Here is a 24,666-nt window from a genome sequence, read left to right on the forward strand (position 1 = left end):
GAGCAGGACCCTGAGCTTCCAATTGCTTGCCATTTCAACACTCCCCCTGCTCTCATGCTCACATCTCTGTCCTGGGATTGCTGCAGTGTTCCAGTGAACATCAACGCAAGCTCGGGGAACAGCATCTCATTTACCGATTAGGCACACTACAGCCTGCCAGACTGAACATTGAGTTCAATAATTTCAGAGCATGACAGCCCCCCATTTTACTTTCATTTTTAGTTATTTTTTCTTTTTTTTACATTCTTTTTTACATTTTTTACAATCTTCTTTTTGCATTTATTTCATTTCATCTTTGTTTGTTCAGTTTGCTTACCCACTGTTTTTTTTTCAGGTTTGCACTTGCTGCTGTTCAATTTTCAGTATATTCACACCTAATCTGTACTAATGCTTTGTCTTTCAACACACCATTAACATATTGTTTGCCTTTGCTCCGTGACCTTTTGGTCAGCTATGTGGCCTGGTCCAATCTGCACCTCCTATCTCTTGCCCCACCCCCACCTCACTTGCTTATAACCTGTGACTTTTCTAATATTTGTCAGTTCCGAAGAAGGGTCACTGACCCGAAACGTTAACTCTGCTTCTCTTTCCACAGATGCTGCCAGACCTGCTGAGTGATTCCAGCATTTCTTGTTTTTATTTCAGATTTCCAGCATCCGCAGTATTTTGCTTTTATTTTAGAAGTTATGCTGAACCTTTTTATAAAGTCCTGGTTAGGCCCCAACTAGAGTTTTGCATCCAGTTCTGGTCACCATACCTTCAGAAGGATGTGAGGGTACAGACGAGATTTACCAGATTGGTTCCAGGGATGGGGATTTTAGCTACAAGGTTAAGCTGGAGAAACTGGGGTTGTTCTCCTTGGTGCAAAGGAGATTGAGAGGAGATTTGATTTATGTTTTTTTTTATTCATTCGTGGGATGTGAGCGTTGCTGGCTAGGCCAGCGTTTATTGCCCATCCCTAATTGCCCTTGAGAAGGTGGTGGTGAGCTGCCTTCTTGAACCACTGCAGTCCATGTGAGGTAGGTACACCCACAGTGCTGTTAGGAAGGGAGTTCCAGGATTTTGACCCAGCGACAGTGAAGGAACGGCGATATAGTACCAAGTCAGGATGGTGTGTGACTTGGAGGGGAACTTGCAGGTGCAAGATTCTGACAGGTTTAGACAAGGTAGACTAAAGCTGTTCCCATTCGTGATGGTACAAGGGCTGGGGGACAAAATTTAAGGTTCTGGGGAAGAGATGCAGGGGGATGTGAGGAAGAACTTTTTTATGCAGCGAGTGGTAATGACCGGGAACTCTCTGTCTACTACGCTGGTGGAAGTGGAGACGATCAATGATTTCTAAAGGAAATTGGATGGGCACTTGGAAATAAACTGGAATAGAGCGGGGGAATGGAACTGACTGGATTGCTCTACAGAAAGCTGACATGGACTCGAGCTAAATGGCTGCCTTTTGTGATGTAATGACTCTGACTCAACTCCACCTTCCACAGTATCTCCCTATCCCTTAATTGCCTTCCAACCCTTTGAGTGAAGTAATCTCTCCTCATTGCAGCCTAAATGGCCAATCCCTATCCTGAGACTGAGAGCCCTAGTTCTAGGCTCTCCAGCCAGGGAAAACATCCTCCTAGCATCTATCCTGTCAAGCCCATTAAGAATTTTACATGTTTCAATGAGGTCACCTGTCATTCTTCTAAATTCTAGGGAATACAGGCCTATTCTACTTGATCTCTCCTGACCTCTTCTTGGGTAAGGAGACCAAAACTGTACATAGTATTTTTTGTGTTCTCTCCAAGGCCCTATGTAACTGTGGCAAGGCTTCTTCACTTTTGTACTCCAGTCCCTTTTGTAATAAAGGCTAATGTACCATTTGCCTTCCTAATTTTGATCCTTCATGGTAACTTTCTGTGATTCATGTGCAAGGAGGCCTGGATCTCTCTGATTTCCTGTCTCCGTTTTTTTTTAAATCCGGTTTTCTATTTTTCCTACCAAGGTGAATAACTTCACACTGCCACATTATTTTTCATCTGCTATGTCCTTGTCCACTTGCTCAACCTGTCTATGTCGCTTTGCAGCCTCTTTGTCCGCCTCACAGCTTACGTCCCCACAGTGGCGCAGTGGTTAGCACCGCAGCCTCACAGTTCCAGCGACCCGGGTTCAATTCTGGGTACTGCCTGTGTGGAGTTTGCAAGTTCTCCCTGTGTCTGCGTGGGTTTTCTCCAGGTGCTCCGGTTTCCTCCCACATGCCAAAGACTTGCAGGTTGATAGGTTAATTGGCCATAATAAATTGCCCCTAGTATAGGTAGGTGGTAGGGAAATATAGGGACAGGTGGGGATGTGGTAGGAATATGGGATTAGTGTAGGATTAGTATAAATGGGTGGTTGATGGTCGGCACAGACTTGGTGGGCCGAAGGGCCTGTTTCAGTGCTGTATCTCTAAACTAAACTAAACTAAACTAACTTTGTATCGTCAGCTATCTTGGTTACATTGCACTAGGTGCAATGGTAATTGATATAGATTGTAAATAGCTGAGGTCCAAACACTAATGTTTGCAGTACCCACTAGTTATATCCTGCCAACCTGAAAATGACCTGTTAATTACAACTGTTTTCAGACATTAACCAATATTCAATCCATGCTAATATATTATCCCAAATCCCATGAGCCCTAATGTTTTGTAATCACTTTTTGTGTGGCACCTTATTCAGTGCTTTTGAAAACACAAAAACACAAATCTCCCTTATTTGCCACCTGAGATGCTTTTGCAGAGAACCAGCTCAGACACGATGGACTAAATGGCCTCCTTCTGTGCTATAACCATTCTATGATTCTATCTACCCTGCTAGTTACATCCTCTCAAATTTCTAACATTTTTGTCAAATATGATTTTGCTTTCATAAATCTGTCACTCTTCTCAATCACATGGTCTTTTTTTCTTTTTTTTTTTCTAAGTGCCTTTTTACCATGTCTTTAATAGATTCAATCATGTTCCTTACTATTGATGTCAGGCTAACTGGCCTATAATTCTCTGTTATCTCTCTTCCTCCTTTCTTGGACAGAAGAGTAACATTTGCTACTTTCCTATCCATGGGGACTATTCCAGAGTCTAGGGAATGCTGGAAGATCAAAACCAACACACCCACTATTTTTGTAGCCACGTCTTTTAAAACCCTTGCATACAGGCCATCAGACCCAGGGGATTTATCAACTTGTGGTCTCGTTAATTTCTGTAGTACTAAAATAATTTCTTAAATAATACTAACTTTTAAATTCCTCCATCCTGGATGGATGACTGTTAGCCACAGCCCTTATCTGAACCGGCCAATCCATACCCACAAAAAAATACTTATCTCTCTCCTTCAGATGCTGTTCTTCTTAATTTGGTTCCTTCAGTGGCTTTCATTTATCAAATATATTTCTATGATAGAGGAAGCCAAGTCCAGGGTTCAGTCTGCTAAATCTGTGTCGGGATATGGGTACCCACTTCCCACTTGTCCATTTGTCACTATCAAATTATGCCTTCGGACACTGTGCAATGCTGCTGGTATCTTAGCACACTATTAGATTAGAGATACAGCACTGAAACAGGCCCTTCGGCCCACCGAGTCTGTGCCAAACATCAACCACCCATTTACACTAATCCTACACTAATCCCACATTCCCACCAAACATCCCCACCTGTCCCTATATTTCCCTACCACCTACCTACACTAGTGACAATTTATAATGGCCAATTTACCTATCAACCTGCAAGTCTTTTGGCTTGTGGGAGGAAACCGGAGCACCCGGAGAAAACCCACGCAGACACAGGGAGAACTTGCAAACTCCACACAGGCAGTACCTGGAATCGAACCCGGGTCCCTGGAGCTTGATGCTTGGTCCAACACTTCCTGCCAGGGCTGAACATGTATCAAGGCATTGATGTGTTTTTTGTGTTGTTTTAAAGCTTTTTTCAATGCAGTCTTGCCAGAGTGGCTTTGGTGGGCTTAAAATTAACAAAAAAACAAACTATTTCAAAACAACACCGAAAACAAACAATCAGTGACTTGATACATGTTCAGCCCTGGCAGGAAGTGTTGGACTCAGCATCAATAGTGTGCTAAGATGCCAGCAGCATTGCACTGTTGGGGAGAGATTAGTTGGTTGCAGCACTCAGCTGTGAGGTTGGTAAATCAATGGTCACATGTTTGGCGTAAAGTTGCCTGCATGGAAGACTGCTTTGATATTTTGGATTCAGTTCTTGAGGAAAAAAAAATTTATGGAAATTAAAATAAAGACTAGAATTTCAGGAAAGCATTAGTTAGTTAAAAATTGAGAGCCAAAATAAATAGAAAATCTATATTAAAAGCACAAAACGAAAACCATTCAGAACATTACAGTTCAAACTCTCCCTTTTCTGAACCAAAAGCTGTGCACGGATGAGAGGAGAAGCTATTGTTGGCAACAGGCTGGTTCATTGGCAGCATGTATTCAAACCAAGGACAGGATGCATTTAAGATCCATAGTGTTCTGAAAGGCACCTTTCAATCCTTCGGACGTTTACAGCTTTAATGTTCATAGATCACTTTCTAAAGGTACTGGCGTGTTCAGAAAAGCTCTAAATCTGTTGCAGTAAAGCAATGGGAGTCAGTGACTTGAGTCTTTAAGCAGCAGTGAAGGGGATATTATTGTGTGTATTTGGTTATTTCTCTTCCCAATTCCCTCCTCTTTCTCCTCCCCCCCCCCCCCCCACCACACACTTTTTTTTTCTTTCTCTCTCTTCTTCCACTGCACCTCCCCCGGAGTCCTGGCAACCATTGGCTTCAGAAATAGAGTGTAGCAACATGAATTGCTTCATGACAATGATTCATTTGACTTATAAGATCTTTTCCATCTTCCCCCCACCCCCACCCCCTTAATATTGCAATAATTCCTAAAAGCAAAGTGGTGGAAAGAAAAAAACCTTGAGGATGAACAAATGTGTGTCCTCTGTACAGGGTGATTACAGACACCAAAAAGTGCTGCAATCCTGTTAAAGCCAACAGACTTGATTTAATAGGTAGTATCACAACAGCAATTTACATTTTATGTAGCACTTTCCATGTAACAAAATGTCACCGGATGCTTTGTAGGGGAAACTGTGGAGATCAAGGGGGAAATGGGGGGAAATTTGAGAATGGGACAAAAATCAAAGTATTGCAAGGATTTGAAGATGGAGAGCTGGAGGAAGAACATTTCAAAGTGCGGATTTTGTCCTATTTGGTGTAAGTGAGACAGCAATAGCTACTCTTCCCACCTCTGCACAGTTATCTCTAGTATTCCTAGGTTTCGTCCTGGCTCTTTTCCTTTTTAACTCATTACATCCTACCCCTTGGAGATATGGCCTGGATTTGCTGTGGTAATGATGGCAAAACTGTCAGCGTTCACCATCTTTATGTCACTGAAACTGGCAGCAACTTCTGGAGTCTGCATATGCGCAAGTAACACCGAAATCTAGAAGTCACTTCGTGATTCTACGCTTCTCCAGAGGGTGCACTGTTGCAGCATCTCCAGACTGGAATAAATGGAAATCGATTGAATTAACTAGAACTTCCACTCTAACGCTGTCAGTCATGCTATAAAAATCCTGAACGTGTTGCACCTTGTTGACTGAGGTGTAACTGGGTTTTTTCACAGAGAATGGAGTTCCTATTTACTGCTAATCACCCTCAATGGCCCTGAAAAGCTCTTTTTGTATGTGAAATGTCAAATTTCTTAAATAAAATGCACATTTTAAAACATTTTTCTTTCAAACTTTGTTTTTATCTACATTAATTAAATCTTTAATTTTGCTTTCTAAAAACATGAAGTAAAAGTGAAGATATTAAGTGCTTTTAACTTCCTGATTGGCAGAATTTAAGCTTCCATCAGGAAAGGGGAAAACCACACCATAGAGATTGCTAGATCTTTGTGAGCAGCTTTATTCAAGGTCCACAGAGCACACCCTTGCTTTGCTGCTAACCCCAAAATCCGGGCCACTGTCTGCAGGTCACTAGTTAGTGTCCGTATTTATGCTCAACACCCAGCTGTGTCTCTCCATCACCTCCCTTGGTTCTGCAATATACAGCTGTCTCAATTGTCAGACTGCATCATGCTGAGCCAACTAAAGATTGAGAAAACTGCCATTTTGGTTTATTTCTGCTAAAAACTTGATTCAATCCCCCTCCCCAACTGCTCACTCAAATTGAACCAGATGGTGTGAAAATATGTGCCCTGCTCAACCTGGAACCAACCTTGAAAACCCATATCTTATGAGTTTATTCCTACTCTTCAACTTTGCACTGTCTGACCCCAACCTTGCTGAAACCATTGTCTACATCAACCTCCCAAGCTCTTCCTTAAACAAACTCCATATTCTCCACATCATGCCCTTCAGTAAGTGCTGCTTGTCTGCCACCCCTGTTTTTGCTAACCTCCCCTGTCTTCTAACACGTAGAACTCAAAATCCTTGTTAGCCTTTACAAGACCCGCGGCCCCATCTACCTCTGCAACCTGATCAAGATCGAGGTCGATGCCTCAGCCCTTTGCCTTCAGCCCTCTAACTGCTCTCCTCTACATCTTCTCCAAAGATGAAATGGAGGGAGGAGGCCAGAGTAGGAAGGGCAGAGGGTGCAAGCTGGGATAAGGGACTAGAGAAGATTACAGAATAGGCTGAAGGGATTTTGAGTTGAGTAAAATGATTGATATTGATGGACTTGGGGACAGGGATAGTTGTGATGGGCATGCAAGATTTGGGCCAAAAGATCCAGGAGATTGGAATTTCTGTTGGGCACTAAAGGCCAACTAAGAGAACATTGGGAAAATAGAACTTTGAGGTGCAATACAATAAGAAAACCATTGTAATATCAGGAACAGATTCTTCAGTAAAATAAAAGCAAAATACTGCAGATGCTGGAAACCTGAAATAAAAACGAGAAATGCTGGAAATACTCAGCAGGTCTGGCAGCATCTGGAGAGAGAGGCAGAGTCAGCGTTTCAGGTCAGTGACCCTTCTTGAGTGCAGTGCAACATACAAATATCATTTACTTTCTACACAGGTTACTTAAACTGGATGAGAGGCAGATGATTGTGTCGAAATTGATTGGGTTACTAGTGTTTCCCTTTATTGTTGGGCTGCAAGTTGCAAGAATTTTATTCTCTCGTTTGGCAGTGGAGCCTCTTGTTTGTTTGTTCCTCTATTTGAATTTGTGATGCTGCTGTGAATCCCACACCCGATCGTTGGGTTATTGACTCCTGATTCTAATGTGCTTTTTGTCAGACACTCTTAAAATTATTACTTGGAGTCCACACAATTGCAATCCTGGACAAACCAGTGACCGATGCAATGTAATCTGACACCCACCCTAAGGATTCAATGGACTTGTACTAATGACCAATTTAGTACGGTCTAGTAAAACAGCTATCATACACTGGGTGCTCCAGGTTCCCCTGTAACTCTAAGCCATTGTGCATGTGCAGACGTGGGCACTTGAGTATTTACAATGATAGTTCTAGTATTCTTGGAAATGGACCTACATGTAATACGGCCAGTAACCACCCCATCAGTCTATTGTCCATCATCAGCAAAGTGATGGAAGATGTTGTCAACAAGGCTATTAAGTGCAACTTAAATAGCCACAACCTGCTCACTGATGGTCAGTATGGGTTCCACCAGGGCCACTCGGCTCCTGACCTCATTGCAGCCTTTGTCCAAACATGGACAAAAGAGCTGAAATCAAGAGGTGAGCGTGATTGCCCTTGATATCAAGGCAGCATTTGACTGAGTGTGGCATCAAGGAGCTCGAGCCAAATTGAAGTCAATGGGAATCAGGGGGAAAACTCTTCACTGGTTGGAGCCATACTGAGCACAAAGGAAGATGGTTGTGGTTGTTGGAAGCCAATCATCTCAGCCCTAGGACTTCGCTGCAGGAGTTCCTCAGAGCAGTGTCCTAGGCCCAATCATCATCAGCTGCGACATCAATGACCTTCCCTCCACAACCTTAAACATTCACTCCCTCCGTGACAGATGCAGAGTGGCAGCAGTGTGTACCATCTACAAGATGCACTGCAGCAATTTGCCAAGGCTCCTTCAACAGCCCCTTCCAAACCCATAACCTGTTCCACCTGGAAGGACAAGGGCAGTAGAGGTGTGGGTACATTACCATCTACCAGTTCCCTTCCAAGCCACACACCAACCTGACTTGGAAATATATGCCGTTCCTTTGCTGCTGGCTCAAAAATCTGGAATTCACTCTTGAAGCACTGTGGGTGAACCTACGCCAGATGGACTGCAGTGGTTCAAGAAGGCAGCTCCCCACCGCCTTCTCGAGGGCAATTAGGGATAGGCAATAAATGCTGGCCTTGCCAGCGACGCCCACATCCCATGAATCAAATAAAAAAGAAATACTGCTTTTTGGTTTTTTTTGTAGTGCATTTGATTTGTAATTCTCTGCCAACCACTGGTAAATTAGTAATATCTAATTTAAGACTACTTTTATTGCAATCCTGCTGTTTTTGCAGAACCACCATTATTATTGCATTTGGACTTTCCTCCCCAGCGACCCCTCACCCTCACCCCCTCACTATCTCTGTTTTCATCCTCTGGTAAGAGGTGAGATGATATTTTGGGCAATGGATCAGTGAGGGAGAAATTATCTTGTAAATAATTCTAACTAATCTCAAATAATACTGCCGAGATTAAGATGCACTCTGCTTTCATAAAATAAGCACAGTTCTAAAGGGGGTGCAAGAGCAAAGGGACCTGGGTTTATATGTGCATAAGTCATTGAAGGTGGCAAGACAGGTTGAGAGAGTGGTTAATAAAGCATACAGTCTCCTGGGCTTTATTAATGGGGCACAGTTTTCAAGAGCAAGGAGATTATGTTGAACTTGTGTAAGACACTAGTTCGGTCTCATCGAGTTCTGGGTGCCACGCTTTAGGAAGGATGTGAAGGCATTAGGGAGGGTGCAGAAAAGATTCATGAGAATGGTTCCAATGATGAGGAACTTCTGTTATGAAGATAGATTGGAGAAGAGAAGGCTGAGAGGAGATTTGATAGAGGTATTCAAAATCATGAGGAGTCTGGACAGAGTAGATAGAGAAAAACTGTTCCCACTCGTGAAAGGATCGAGAACGAGAGGGCACAGATTTCAAGTAATTGGGTAAAAGTTGCACAAATGACATGAAAAACTTTTTCACGCAGAACTTTGTTAAGGTCTGGAATGCACTGCCTGACAGGGTGGTGGAGGCAGGTTCAATTGAAGCATTCAAAAGGGAATTGGATTAAAAGGAAGAAAATGCAGGGTTATGGGGAGAAGGAGGGGGAGTGGCACTAGGTGAACTGCTCATTAGGAGAGCTGGTGCTGACACGATGGGTTGACTGGCTGCCTTCTCCGCTGTAATGATTCTGTGATACTATTCCAATATAAGCGATGCAAGATACATTGACAAGCAAATGACCTGCCAAACGCAGGGCAAAATAATGTGGTCGACTAGATCTAAATGCCTCATGTTGCTTCAGTATGAAGGTAGGGGGGAAAAGTGGAAGATTTGCCAATTAATTTATTTTTGTTGTGTTTCCCCTGAAGGCACTGACTAGTGCCAGGATAAGATTCTGTAGCTGCTTAGCTGCCCATTGGCATTTCGCTGCAGTGGTGGTTTCTCATGTGAAGCTAGCTAGATGGTCCACAGTGGTCTTTTCCCGTCTTGTACATTGGTATGTTTAAGGTGCGTATTGGCAGGGCAATCAACATTAGAGGATCACAGTATAACTTAGTCCTGCACTCACCTACCATCCGCGGCCAATGGATAGTCAACTTCTTGCTTCTGATTCTATTTGTGATTCCCATGCAATGTCCTATTGCCAGTATTTATCCCTCAGTCAATATCTGCTCATTGTGATATTGTGGGAGCTTGCTGTACTCAAATTGGCTGCTGCATTTCCTACATTACCACAATGACTACACTTCAAAAGTAATTCATTGGCTGTAAAGCACTTTTGGGACGTTGAGGTTGCAAAAGGCTTTATGCAAATGCAGGTCTGTCTGTCTTTCTAATCTACTATGGCCAATTATCATGCCACTGAAATCAGCTTACTCAGCACAGACCAACAATGGCACTTTCTCGGTGTAAAATGCATTTCATTTACCAAACAAGATATCAGAGATCAACCAAGACACGTTTTTTTCCTCCTGAAGTCAATTCTCAATTCACAACGAATTGCTAGTAACTTGAAATTGATTTAAATGATTCCCTGGTTAGACAGCACAATAATGAACAACCATGGCCACCTTCGATATTCTGCAAAATACTCCATCGGGCAATGAATAAACTCCAGCAGCAAAGCACTCCCTTGTGAGCACCAGGCAGAAGTGCCTCATGTAATAGTATTATTTGAGGGAAGATGTTTGCAAATGCAGAACCAATTTGTACTTTCATTTAAACATGCCATTTCATGCTAATTAAAATGGAGGATTTCTAGAAGCTAAAATATAACTGAATTACTTTTTTTTGAAGCAAACTTCTCATTATCAGGTGTTTTAATTACTGCCAAACGATGCTGCCTGTGAGCATTTTATAGTCTCAGCTCACCAGCTTCCAAACAGCTGTGCATTTTAAATTGACTTATTTAAATAGAAAACCAGGTAGAAAGAAAGTAGAGTTCTAATTCACATTACACAGCTGAGGAGGCAGTCTGGGGAGGTTACTGGATTTCTTTGAATGCATGTTACTGTAACAGACACAGGCAGGCTTATTCCAATTGAAGTGTGACTGGTGTAAAACCTTGTCCTCATTAGTATCACACTGTCACTGTAATTGAACACACTGGTTTATGAAGCTTATCGAAAGTGTGAGCTCAGTCAGCATTCTATTGCTAGCTGTAATTTACTGCTCATGTTTTGGAGATTGTTCAGAAGAGCAGTTTTTGCTTAAAAATAAGATTCCTTTTGGGAATTGTTGTCTGCAGATCTCAGTTAATGCCCTTCAAAAAGCTTTCAGATTTACACTTCGTATCGATCTATCAGATGTCAGCTTCTTAAACCATATCCAGCCATTGGGATTTTGATCATCAATTGTACTTGTTTTTTTCCTTCCTGCAGTATGAGTTGCTCATGAAAGTGAAGGATGCACATGAATTTTTTTGGTTTTTCTTTTGTCACGTTTTCTTTAAGTCAGATAGTAGCATCTATCTTGATGAGATTTGAATCTAACTTGAAACAAACTCTTATTTGCCCCCAAATTTTCTTTTCCCTCTGAACATACAAATTAGGAGCAGGGGTAGACCACTCAGCCCCTCGAGCCTGCTCCACCATTCAATAAGATCATGACTGATCTGATTGTAACCTCAACTCCTCATTCCCGCCTACCGCCAATAACCTTTCACTCCCTTGCTTATCAAGAATCTATCTACCTCTGCTTTAAAAATATTCAAAGACACTGATTCCACTGCCTTTTGAGGAAGAGAACTCCAAAGACTCACGACCCGCAGAGAAAAAAATTTCTCCTCATCTCTGTCTTCAATGGGTGACCCCTTACTTTTAAACAGTAACCTCTCGTTCTAGATTCTCCCACAAGAGGAAACATCCTTTCCACATCCACCCTGTCAAGACCCCTCAGGATTTTGTAGGTTTCAATCAAGTCGCCTCTTACTCTACTAAACTCCAGCGGATACAAGCCTAACTTGTCCAACCTTTCCTCATAAGACAACCTACCCATTCCAGGTATTAGTCTAGTAAACCTTTCAATGCATTTACATCCTTCTTAAATAAGGAGACTGATACTGTACACAGTACTCCAGATGTGGTCTCTCCAATGTCCTGCATAATTGAAGTATGACCCCTACTTTTGTATTCAATTCACCTCTCAATAAATGATATTCTATTAGCTTTCCTAATTACGTGCTGTACCTGCATACTAACCTTTTGTGATTCATGCACTAGGACACCCAGATTCCACTGCATCTCACAGCTCTGCAATCTTGCAACATTTAGATAATATGCTTTTTTATTCTTCCTGCCAAAATAGACAATTTCACATTTTCCCACATTATACTCCATATACCAGATCTTTGCCCACTCACTTAACCTACCTATATCCCTCTGTGGCCTCAGCAAATTTAGCAACCATACCTTTGGTCCCTTCATCCAAGTCATTTATATAAATTGCACTGATCCCTGTGGCACGCCACTCGTTACATCTTGCCAACCAGAAAATGACCCATTTATAGATAGCCAATCTTCTATCCATTCGAAAATGTTACCCCCTACAACGGCTTTTATTTTCCGCAATAACCTTTGATGTGGCACCTTATCAGATACCTTCTGGAAATCTAAACACAGGACATCCACTGGTTCCCCTTTATCCACAGCACATGTTACTTCTTCAAAGAACTCCAATAAATTGGTTAAGCATGCTAAACCTTTCACAAAACCATGTTGACTCTGCGTAATTGCTTTGAATTTTTCTAAGTGGCCTGCTATAACATTTTTAATAGCTTCTAACATTTTCCCTATGAAAGATGATACATGTGACATGTTACAGGTGACACGCCTGTCGTTTCTTGCTTTCTGCCTCCCTTTTTGAATAAAGGAGTTATATTGGCTATTTTCCAATCTAATGGAACATTCCCCCAAATCTAGGCAATTTTGGAAAATTAAAACAACGTATCAACTATCTCACGAGCCACTTCTTTTAAGACCCTAGGATGAAGTCCATCAAGGACTAGGGACTTGTCAGCCCGCAGCTCCAACAATTAGCTCAGTAGGCAGTGTCCTGTACGTGAGTACAGTTCTGTGGGAAATGGAAGTCCCTTGCTACTTATCCAAGAGGTCACACACGGGCTCTCAGCAGACTTTTTGACCACATGGCATCACAGTTGAGCTGATCCTTGTTCTCATTCAGTGCCCATGCGCATGTACTTTCCAGTAGGATTCATTTGGTTCATTTACTGAACTCAGCTAAACCTCACTCCAGTCCCGAGGACCCTTCTGTCTGCATTGACAGTGAGTCAATACTGGAGTCACCTTGGTCTCTATGCATCAGGATCACATTGGGCAATGATTCAAAATGTTAATAGTATAGACCAAGTGACTATAAATCGTATAGGGCATGAGCTTCAAGTTAACTCGCCTTAATTCAGAGTAGCGATCAGAAGAACCTCTGCCTCGTCTGCCGGATTGGTATAAATGTCTTGCTATAAATTCAACCAAAAAGGAGTTGCTACATTTAACATGCAAGACAGGGATAATGAATGGCTTATTAGCATATCAAAGGTCATGCCACCAGTACCATAACACTCCTGATAAAATCCAGTCTTATTTTGAACAACCCCAATATTTGACCTATGTGCATGGCAAATTCGTCCAAACATTCATCCGTCTCATATATCTGCTCTTACAGTGATAACCCCATTGCTCTTTCTGAGTGCTGAAGAGTTCTCTGCAGTTCCTGTGACTCCCTTTCTAGGGCTGCTTGGCCATTCTGGGCATCACTTGGAGTTGGCACTGCTGATATACCCATACAGGCATGATGTACCTGCCCCATCCATGCTAATGACCCCATCCCAGCAATTTGAGATGGAGTCAGTAGACCTTACAATACTTCCATGGAGCAGGGCCATCAAACGATCAACTCCCATGCTCACTGTCTCTGTAGTAATTGAGTTGAATTATTTGCATGCTTAGGGCCCACTTTTTTTAAAAACTTGTATATTCTACAATTATCAGTGTTAAATTTAATTGCCACTTGTCTGACCAGTTAACTAACTGATCAAAATCTGTCACGGCGCTCTCTCTACTTTTGTGGTGCCAGTAAATTTAGCCATTTTACAGTTCATTTCAGTATCCAGGTCACTTGTATTTATGAAAAGCAACAGGGGCCTAAATGCTGACTCTTGTGGGATTCGACTCGACACTTCCCTGTCTAACACATTTTTCACTAACTACCATTTGTTCCCTGTTTTGTACTAGTGTCTTACTGAAAACCATTGGCTACTCCTTTAGGTTGAGGGAGTTTGTTGAACGGGATCTTGCTGTTCCACATCAATGCTGGCTGCTACTTAAAGAACTTGCATTTATATAGCAGCTTATCGCATCCTCAAGGTGCCTCCATAGTGCTTTATAAGCAATCCAGTAATTTTTAAAGTAGATACATTGTTACATTGGAAAATATGGCAGCTAATTTGTGCACAGAGTGTAAATGAATGATTGACTAGAATAATCAGTTTATGGTGGTGAGGGAGGAAGGTTAGCCATTTGTTCCTTTTTCAATGATACCATAAGGTTTTTATATGTCCACTTAAATAGACAGTTGGGATCTCAGTTTAACCTCAATGACTGCACCTCCAACAGTGTAGCACTCCCTTATTAATGTGCTTAAATGTCTACCTAGATGATGAGCTTAAGCAGGACTTAAATCCACATATTTCTGATTCAAGCCACCACTGGAGCCAAACTATTGTTCAGGAGTTTTACAGCTTCTCCTTAAGCATTATTTTATTAATACTAGCCTAATGGGACTGTTGCAGCCTGGGTCAAATTTATCTACTATTTTAAAAATAGGTGATGTGATTGTCTAATTCCATTCCTGTGAAAGCTCACCAGTGCCCAGCAGTTCCTTCTCTGATCTGTTCAGCTCAATAGTTTAGGAATGGGACTGAAAGCTTTCTTAATAAGTAGGGATTGTAATGATTAAATACTCCATGGAACATATGCTTTAATGGCCACAATTGTTATCTGTGTCAGGGGTGAATAGTAGAAACTTGAGGAGGAATTAATATTCAAGAATTGCGTTTAATTAGTTTTTGGAATCGGGAAATATATAAACCAAAGTTTCCCCGGGGAAAAGAAACTGGATGGGAAAGAATCCACAAGCACTTTCACACTTTAAGTGTGGCACTCAAACAGATGCAGGCATCCATTACTTCACTTGGTGCTGTCTCTGATCGAGGCCCATTTTCAAATGTGAATCAAGTGTTTTGTACTTGGCAATGAATTGTGTGGCTGCACCTGGGCAAACCAGAATGGGGATGCTCTCTCGAAGGATTCTTATCAAGGAAATCTGGGATTGGTGGTAAAGGTTCCAGTGGTGCAAAATCCTGTTAGCTGCACTGCAATGGGTAACAAATGTATGGAAAGGTTAGGTTTTTGAGGTAAGGTTTAGGGATGAATGTGGAGCCAATTCTGTGTTTTGTTTAGCCTGGCAAAGTAGTGCAAAGCGCCGTCATGACTCATGCAAACAGAACCAGCTCCATACATGATGTGTGGGTAAAAGTAAGACCTGCATTTATTATAGCTGTTATGACTGAGGCAGGAGTAATGCACCACCATTACTGCACAGGTCACAGCATATTACTAAAGTTTCCCACCTACTGGAAATTAGCCAAATTAAACACTTTATTAACCCCTTGCAGCTTGCACACACCAAATCAGGTATCTTTAAACAACAACAAATTAACTAGTTTATTAATAAAATCTTAAACAATATTGAGATTTCTAAAAGACTTTATAACTTCCTCCTAACCCTCATGCACACACATACATTTAGAAACCAATGGGTAACTGGTTCTAAAATGATCTTTTGAAATAGAGCTGTTTCTTAGGAATAATGAAACAACTGGGTTGTAAGTCTTGGCGGGTTACGATCCCGGTTCAGTGAGATGTCCCAGAGTCGAAGTCTCCAGGCGAGTTGATGAACAGTCTGTAATGGATAGGCATTCACAGTACTTTGGCTGCAGTAGGCATCACACAGATCTTTCAACAAGGAGTATAACAACAGGTCTATTTAGATTTTGAATTAGCAGTCTATCAGTAGAAACTTTGCTGAGAATTCCAGAACTCCTCGAAACCCGAAAGGCAACAGAAAGTCACTCCTGAGGCAGAGACTTCTTAGACAATTGTAAAAAGGAATTTTCTACCTCCCAATAATGCAAATATTCCTTGCCAGGGGTCTTTTCTGCTTTAGGAGAAACACAGCCTGTAGATTGATGTAGATTTTCTGCTGAGAGAGAGAGAGAGACGAATCCTTCCTTCAAGGAGAACACGCTTCGCTGGTTTGCCAATTCAAACTGGTTCTAGCTGGTCTTTGCAGTCAAACTGATACAATACAACATGTGACTCTCTCGCACTCTCGCTTAGGAAACAGGCTTGCAGCTTGCACACACAGTCTTCAGCGAGACAAACAACTCTGAGTCTTAAAGGCACACAGACCCCCTTTAGTTTTAAAAAAGAGAAAAAAAACACTTCCATGACATAGTTCCTTTATCGACCACTAGATGTCATTCAGCACTTTACTGCCAATGAAGTACTTTTGAAATGTAGTCACTGGAATGCAGGTAGGCACAGGAAGTGCTAAATCTGACTGAAGCTCTCAACACCTAACAAACTATTTTGGTTTGCAAAGCCATCACATTTCTAAATGTTGACTCCCCTTTTAGTTAGAAAATTCATTGTCAGACAAACTCTCCACCTGCCAAGATTGAGGCATATATTATTTCGCCACATGAACGTTAAAACTTAAAATTGCAAGTCCCTGACCGGAAAGATATTTGCATGGTAACCAACAGTGTTGGAACAAGGGACAAAGGGCCATGCCCTGACTCATTCAACCAACAATGGACTTTTGATTACCAGACATTGAAGATGGGGGGAGCTAGCATTCTGGAGACTGCTAAGTACAGTTCACAAACTTCACAGGAGAGACTGTTCCAAATAAGGAGCTCTACACATGACTAACCTGCTGGGCAATCTGGGAGTTTTTTTTAGAATTTCAACTTCCAACAAAGAATTTTGAACTCCAGGAATGCAGTGTGCTCCTGGAACTGAAGCAAGAATTACAGCCTGTCCTGTCTGCCTGCTCCATCTCTTTCCCACAGAACTGAATCTTGTGAAGTCTCCTACGTGAACAAGGTTTAAGAATACTGGGCCCCGACAAACAGCAAGACTACCTGCAAGCAAGTAAGCTCGAAGCACCGCAAACAAGAAACTCTTCTGAAATTGCCTCTAACCTCTCTCTGCTATATTTTCCTCTTCTCTTTTCTGCCCCTATCTGCATGTGTATATCACGTGTGCATGCTAGCGTGGGTGCGTCGCATATCCGCAAGTATGAACTGTATTAGAGTTTAAGGTTTAATAAAATTTCATCTTTCTTCTTTAAACTTGAGAAAGCCTGTGTGAATTGGTTTCTTTGTCTTATAATTGGAAAACTGTGAACAAGGATTCACAAAAAAGGAGCTCAAAACAGTGTATTTAAAATTAAACCCCGTTACACTAAGATCAGGTCAAGACAGCAAAAGACCCCTAGACACATTTCTCACCTGGTCTTTACACCATTAATAGCAGGAGAACCGTACAATTAGTCAGTGGCAATACCGCATGGTAAAATTGCTTTATGCTGGGCAGATTGTACATAATCGATGGAAAGGCTGGCTTGATGGCATTATTTGCTCCATGCTGCCTCTAACGATTGTTACCTCGATTGTGAATTATCCAGTATTGTTTTTGGTTGAAGTTCAGGTCATGTGCTAGTTTTTGAGATCTGAGAGCAGTTCGGTGGAGCCACTTGAAAGATTTTGGAAGGATCGTGAAGTAAATTTGCTGGTACACTTTCTGTACCGACATTCAAATTAACAATTTTAATCAACGGTGAGAGTGAACTGCATGTGTATAATTAATTTCTTCAGCCAGATGTGCAGTTTAATCGAGGAACAGCATCTCAACTACCGATTAGGCACACTGCAGCCTGCCAGACTGAACATTGAGTTCAATAATTTCAGAGCATGACAGCCCCCCATTTTACTTTCATTTTTAGTTATTTTTTCTTCCCTTTTTTTTTACATTCCTTTTTACATTTTTTACAATCATTTTTTGCATTTATTTCATTTCATCTTGGTTTGTTGAGTTTGCTTACCCACTGTTTTTTTCAGGTTGTTTTTCTTCAGGTTTGCACTTGCTGCTGTTCAATATTCAGTATATTCACACCTAATCTGTACTAATGCTTTGTCTTTCAACACACCATTAACATATTGTTTGCCTTTTCTCCGTGACCTTTTGGTCAGCTATGTGGCCTGGTCCAATCTGCACCTTCTCCTTTGTTATCTCTTGCCCAACCCCCACCTTACTTGTTTATAATCTGTGACTTTTCTAATATTTGTCAGTTCCGAAGAAGGGTCACTGACCCGAAACGTTAACTCTGCTTCTCTTTCCACAGATGCTGCCAGACCTGCTGAGTGATTCCAGCATTTCTTGTTTTGGTGCAGTTTAATCCCTCAGGATTGCCCTGATTATTTTTTTTGAACAAAATGTTGCATTGATTGAAGTGATTTAACTTGTGTTCAGATATATTGAGCCATCTTAAAGTGTTACTTCCTGTCTATGTGAGACACAGGTACCAAGTTTCGCTGTGAGCTTTTTAATGGATTCTGCAGTGGCCACTGATATGTGGGTAGATGTTGCAGTGGCCACTGGAAACCTTGAATTTCCCTGTCCTAGCAGGAGTGTCATGCCATCCCAACTTTGTTACAAGTTGTGACATTTTTCCTCCAATAGACTTTTTTTCTGCAGGCCAAGCCAATGGGTAAGCATTGATCATACAAGTTCAATTTTAGAATCAAAACTCCTTTGCTTTGCTGTTTTGATTGCAGCTGTTGGAGGTGAAGGGTGGTTAACTGTACCATCGTCAATTAAAGTCAGAGTTATCGCCGAGTTGCTCTACATTCAAATTTAACCAAATGCTTGAACATTTCTTGTACTCTTAGAAGTTTACCAGATCAGTATTAGAATTTCCTATCTATCTCCTGCTTGACCCTCGGTTAGAATAGTGTCCAGTTCCGGGCACCACACTTCAAGAAAGATGTTTAGGTCTCCGAGAGGGTGCAGAGGAGGTGCGCCAGGAATGAGGGACCTCCGTTATCTTGGAGAATCTAGAGAAACTTGGATTGTGCTCCTTCATGTAGAGATGGTTAAATGGACATTTTAAAAAGGTGTTAAAAAATCATGAGGGGCTTTGATAGAGTAGGTGTGCAGAAACAGTTTCCACTGAAAGAGTTGAAAACTAGAGGACAGGTATTTAAGATCATTGGCAAACAGAGACTTTTTTATGCAGTGAGTTATGATGATCTGGAACGTATCATCTGAAAACCAGATTCAGTCATAGTTTTCCAAAGGGAAATGAACATATATTTGAAAAGGAGAAATTTACACAACTATGGGGAATGAGTAGGAGATAGAGCTGTTACAGACACAATGGACTCCTTCTGTGCTCTGATTCTATTAGCATGGGTGGAAAACCTGTAACTTGTGCATAGACATACAAAGGTAATACTTAATCTCGTTTTATTCCACAGCTTGAATATGCCTCTAAGACAACTTTTGTAAATGTGCAGTGTACACCCAGTAGAAAGCCGTGGACTTGCTGAGACCTGCTGCTGTATAGCTTGGACAGATTCAGTTCCTGTACCTATAAGCTGTATTCTGCACACTTGAACTTGTGTATTCAAGCTGTACTAGGTAATATTCAAACATACACATCCTTATTAAATGCCTTCAGTCCTTCCAATCTACTTTCTTGTTTAGCCATGTTCCATGTCAACTGCAGAGACTCGAATTTCTGCAGTTATGAGTCAAGTACCTTCAAGCAAAGTTGTGTGTTAAAGTCAGTGTCTCTCCATAGTGGGTGGAAATTGTTTGGTAATCTTTATAAACCAAGTTAGCTTGTTGAAGAGCAGGGAGGAGATAGCAATCTGCCATTATGGGAACAAAGAGGGACCCAAGAAAAGGCCAAAAGTAACCAGTATGGCAAAATAGATCTATTTTCCTAAATGCTGATGTTCCCCTCTCAAAATGTAATGAGCATTGGTTTTCATACAACCCAACCACATTTCTTCATGAATGAAAGAGTTACTAAAAAAGTTAGCAGTGGGCCATGCTGCAAAAGCATGCTGACCTTTCACCTCTGAACTTGGGCTTGAATACAGTCCAGACTGGAGAGATGAGAGTCTCTTACAACTGGGCACAGGCGCGTGATGCATGACTGCACCATAATGGAAAATAAATTGGGATCAAGAGCATAATAGGAGCAAGAGTAGACCATATGGTCCCTCGAGCCTGCTCTGCCATTCAATACGATCATGGTTGATCTTTTCTCAACTTCACTTTCCCATCCATTCCCCATATCCATCTATTCCAGCCTTGAATATACCCCTGGGGTAGAGAATTCCAAAGGTTCACCACCCTCTTGAGTAAAGAAATTTCTCCTCATCTCAGTCCTAAACGATTGACCCTTTATCCTGAGCCTGTCTCCCTATGTTCTGGATTCCCCAGCCAGAGGAAACAACCTCTCAGTGTGTACTCTGTCAAGCCCCTTGAGAATCTTGTATGTTTCAGTGAGATCACTCACTGAGAATGAGAGCATTTTTCTAAACTCCAGGGAGTATAGGCCAATTTACTCAGCCTCTCACCATAGGAAACCTTCTCATCCCAGGAACCAATCTAGTGAACCTTTTGCTGTACTGCCTTCAAGGCAAGTAAATCCTTCTCTAGATATGGAGACTAAAACTATGCACAGGTGTGGTCTCAACAAAGCCCTGTACAATTGTAGCAAGACTTCCTTGTTTTTGTACCAGTCCCCTTGCAATAAGGTCAACAGCAATTTGCCTTCGAATTGTTTGCTGTACCTGCGTGCTAACTTTGTGTTCCTTGTACGAGGACACCCAGGTCTCTCTGAACATTAACATTTAAAAGTTTGACACCTTTGAAAATAATATATTCTACTTTTCTATTCCTATTACAAAACTAACACTTCTCCACATTATACTCCATCTGCCACCTTGTCGCTGACTCATTTAGCCTGTCTATATCTCTTTGCAGCCTCTTTGTGTCCTCACATCTGGCCTCCTACTGCTGCTAATCTGTATGTTCGTATGCATTATTAGCTTTGTATCATCCTAATCATTCTTAGATTGTTTTCTGTCTCTTTGCCTAAGTCATTAATATAGATTATAAATAGCTGAGGCTCCAGCACTGATCCTCAAGTTATAACCTGCCAACTTAATGCCCTGTTTATCCCTACAGTCTGCTTCCTGTCTGTTAACCAATCCTCCATCCAAGCTAATATTACCTACAATTCCATATGGTCTTATTTTGTATATTAACATTTTGTGATGCACCTTATCGAATGCCTTTTGGAAATCCAAGTACATGACATCTACTGGCTTCCCTTTATCTACCCTACTAGGTACATCCTCAAAATGTACGAATAACTTTGTCGAAGACAATTTCCCTATTGTAAAACCATGTGACTCTGATCATCTTATGATTTTCTAAGAGCATTGTTCAGGCTTCTTTAATAGATTCCAGCATTTTTCAGATACTGATAGGCTAACTGGCCTATTATTCCCTGTTTTCTCTCTCCTTTCTTGAATAGCAATGTTATATTTGCTAACTTCTAATCTGTCGGGACCGTTTTAGAAACTAGGGAATTTTGGAAAACTGTGACCAGTGCATCCACTATCTCTACAGCTATCTCTTTTAGAACCCGAGGATGTAGGTCATCAGGTCCTGGGGATGTATCAGCTTTTAGTCCCTCAAGTTCCTCCAATTACTTTTTCTCTGATTATTAATTACCTTTTAAGCTCCTCATTCTTATTAGCCATTTGGTTACCCATTTATTTCTGGTATGTAACTTGTGTTTTCTACTGTGAAGGCAGAAAACATTTGTTCAATGTCTCTGCCATTTCCTCATTCCCTATGATTTCTGCCTCTATGGGACCAATGTTTACTTTAGTTACTCTCCTTTTTATATACTTATAAAAGCTCTTTACAATCTGTTTTTATATTCCTGGCTAGTTTGCTCTCTTTTTTCCCATTTTTATCAAATTTCTGGTCACCCTTTGCTGGTTTCTAAAACTCTCTCAATCCTCAGGCTTACTGCTAGTCTTTTTAACATTATCGGCCTCTTTTAATCTAATACTATCCTTAACTTCCTTAGTCAGCCACAGATGGATCTTCCTCACTGAGTTTTTGTTTTTCAGTGGAATGTGTTTTTGTTGAACATTCTGAATTGTTTTTGTTTCCCACTGTTTATTTACCATCTTACCTTTTAGTCTATTTACTCAATTAACTTTAGCCAGCTCTCCCCTCATACCTATGTAATTGGTATTTTTATGTTTAAGATTCTTGTTTTGGACTGGGGTATGTTCTCAAAATTAATATGGAATTCAATTGTTTTATGATTACTGTTTCTCAGCGGATCTTTTACTATGAGGTTGCTAACTAAACCTGCCTCATTGCACAATATTAGATCTAAAATAGCTTTATCCCTACTTGGTTCCAGGAAGCTGTTGCAAAAGCATTCTACAAACTCATCTTCCAGACTAGCATTGCCAATTTGTTTGGTCCAGACTATATGAAGATTAAAGTTCCACATAATTATTCCATTGCCTTTGTTATAAGCTCCAATTATTTCTTGCTTAATCCAACTGTGTAACTACTATTAGGTGGACTATAAATTACTCTCACCGACGTTTTCTTTCCCTTACTATTCTTAATCTCCACCATACTGATTCTATTTCCTTATCTTCTGAGCCAAGATCCTTTCTTATTACTGTCCTTATGTCATTTTTTACTGTAGGGCTACTCCTCCTTTTCCATTCTGTCCTTTCCGAAATGTGTATCCTGGAATATTTATTTCCCAACCTTGTCATCTTGCAGCCCTGCCTCTGTAATGGCGATTAGATCATACCCATTTATCACTTTGTGCCATTAGTTCATCTATCTTGTTATGAATGTTTCATGCATTCAGATAAAGAGCCTTTCATTTAATTTTTTTAACCACTACTCTTTGCGTGGATGTTATTCACTGATGCACTATTACTGCTCCACTCTGCTTGTTAACAAATCGCTATGTTGCTCTAGTGCCTTGACGTTTCTCTTTAGATTACTAAATACCCCTTCCCCAGACCCCTCTTTCCCGCCACCCCTCCCACCCCACTTTGAGTTTGAAGGCCTATCGACAGCCCTAGTTATACTATTCGCCAGGACGTTGATCCCAGTCCAGTTTGATGGAGCCCATTCAATGGAACAACTCCTTTTTTCCTGAGTACTGGTGCTGGTGCCCCATGAATTGAAACCCGTTCTTTCCACGCCACTCTTTGAGCCATGCGTTTAATTCTGTAATCCGCTTGACCCTATGCCAATTGGTGCGTGGCTCAGGTAAAAATCCAGTGATGGTTACCTTTGAGGTTCTGCACTTTAATTTGGACTCTAACTCCTCAAACTGTCTCAGCAGAACATCATTCTTAGTTCTACCGAGGTCATTGGTTCCTACATGGGCAGCTGAATCCTTCCACTCCAAGTTTGTCTCCAGCCACGAGATGTCTGCAATCCTGGCACTGGGCAGGCAACGCACCCTTTGGAACTCCTAGCCGCAGTTGCAGAAAACTGTGACGATACTGTTCCCTATACTACCACATTCCCTTTTGCTCCCCTCACTTGAGTTGAATGGCATCCTGCAACATGGTGCGATGGTCAATTTGCTCATCCACCCTGCAGTCCTTGTTTTCATCCACACCAGTAGCAAGTACCTCATACCTGTTGGTCAAAGTCAAGGGCCAAGCCTTCTCCATCACTATGTCTTGGACCCCCATACCTACCTGACATGCAGTCACACCCTCCTGTCCCTGGCCATTGACCAACTCTAAAGATCTACTTAACCTGAGGGGTGTAACTGCCTCCTGGAACAAAGTGTCCAGGCAACTCTCCCCCCTCCCTCATAACCCTCAATGTCTGCTGTGCAGACCCCAGCTCAAAAACTCTGAGCCGAAGTTGCCTGAGCTGCAGACACTCACAGCAGATACAGCTGTCCACTAAACTGTGCCCCATTGCTTAAGGACTGGTTGGTATGGGAAATGGAAATCCCTTTCCCTGGAGTAAGAGTGGGTATAGATTTAAAATAGTCAGACTCTGGCAGTGCTGCATGTGACCTGAAAGCGTTTGACAGCAGGAACCAAAAAAGTGAATTTTCCATTCTCCAGCTCTGACATCCTTCATCTTGATGTGACAATGAAAACAATATATATGCAGTGGCAAATATAGTTTGGCATTCTCTCTAGACATTTACTGTGTATTTCTCAAATGTTTTTTAAATAGTCAGATTGCAATCCTTTTGCCAGTAACAATGAGTCTGCTGTCAACCACACTGATTAAGTATTCAGCTACTTCTGAACTAGTTAGCTAATTTGGAGGTAACTATTTCTCATAGGCATAAGGGAATGAAATATCAGTCACCATGCCTTAAAAAATTGGTATGTTTCCGTTGATCCTTTCAGCTGCATTTAATTCTTTATTCCTATGGAAAAGGTCATGGGGAAACTTTGAAGATGGTGACATTTTACTTCAACTGCTTGAAAGAATTTGAGCATCCTTGAAAGCCCCTAATGAGGACATTTTCAGAACCTCACGTCCTGGCAAACTTCCAGCTCCAACAACTCATTAAAACAAAAGTTTTACTTTTTCTCACCAGAAATCAGCTTGCAGTTGTTTCAGTTTCTTAACCGTTTTATTTAGTGTTGATCAAGGTGAGCTTTTTCATTTGTGGCCCTGATCCCAATCCATTTGCTGCTGCCTGGGTCAGTGTTATGTACAGAATTGAGAGAATTGAAACCCCAGTTCTTTTTTTC

The sequence above is a fragment of the Heterodontus francisci genome, chromosome 17, assembly GCF_036365525.1.
Source record: "Heterodontus francisci isolate sHetFra1 chromosome 17, sHetFra1.hap1, whole genome shotgun sequence".
Lineage (NCBI taxonomy): Eukaryota > Metazoa > Chordata > Chondrichthyes > Heterodontiformes > Heterodontidae > Heterodontus > Heterodontus francisci.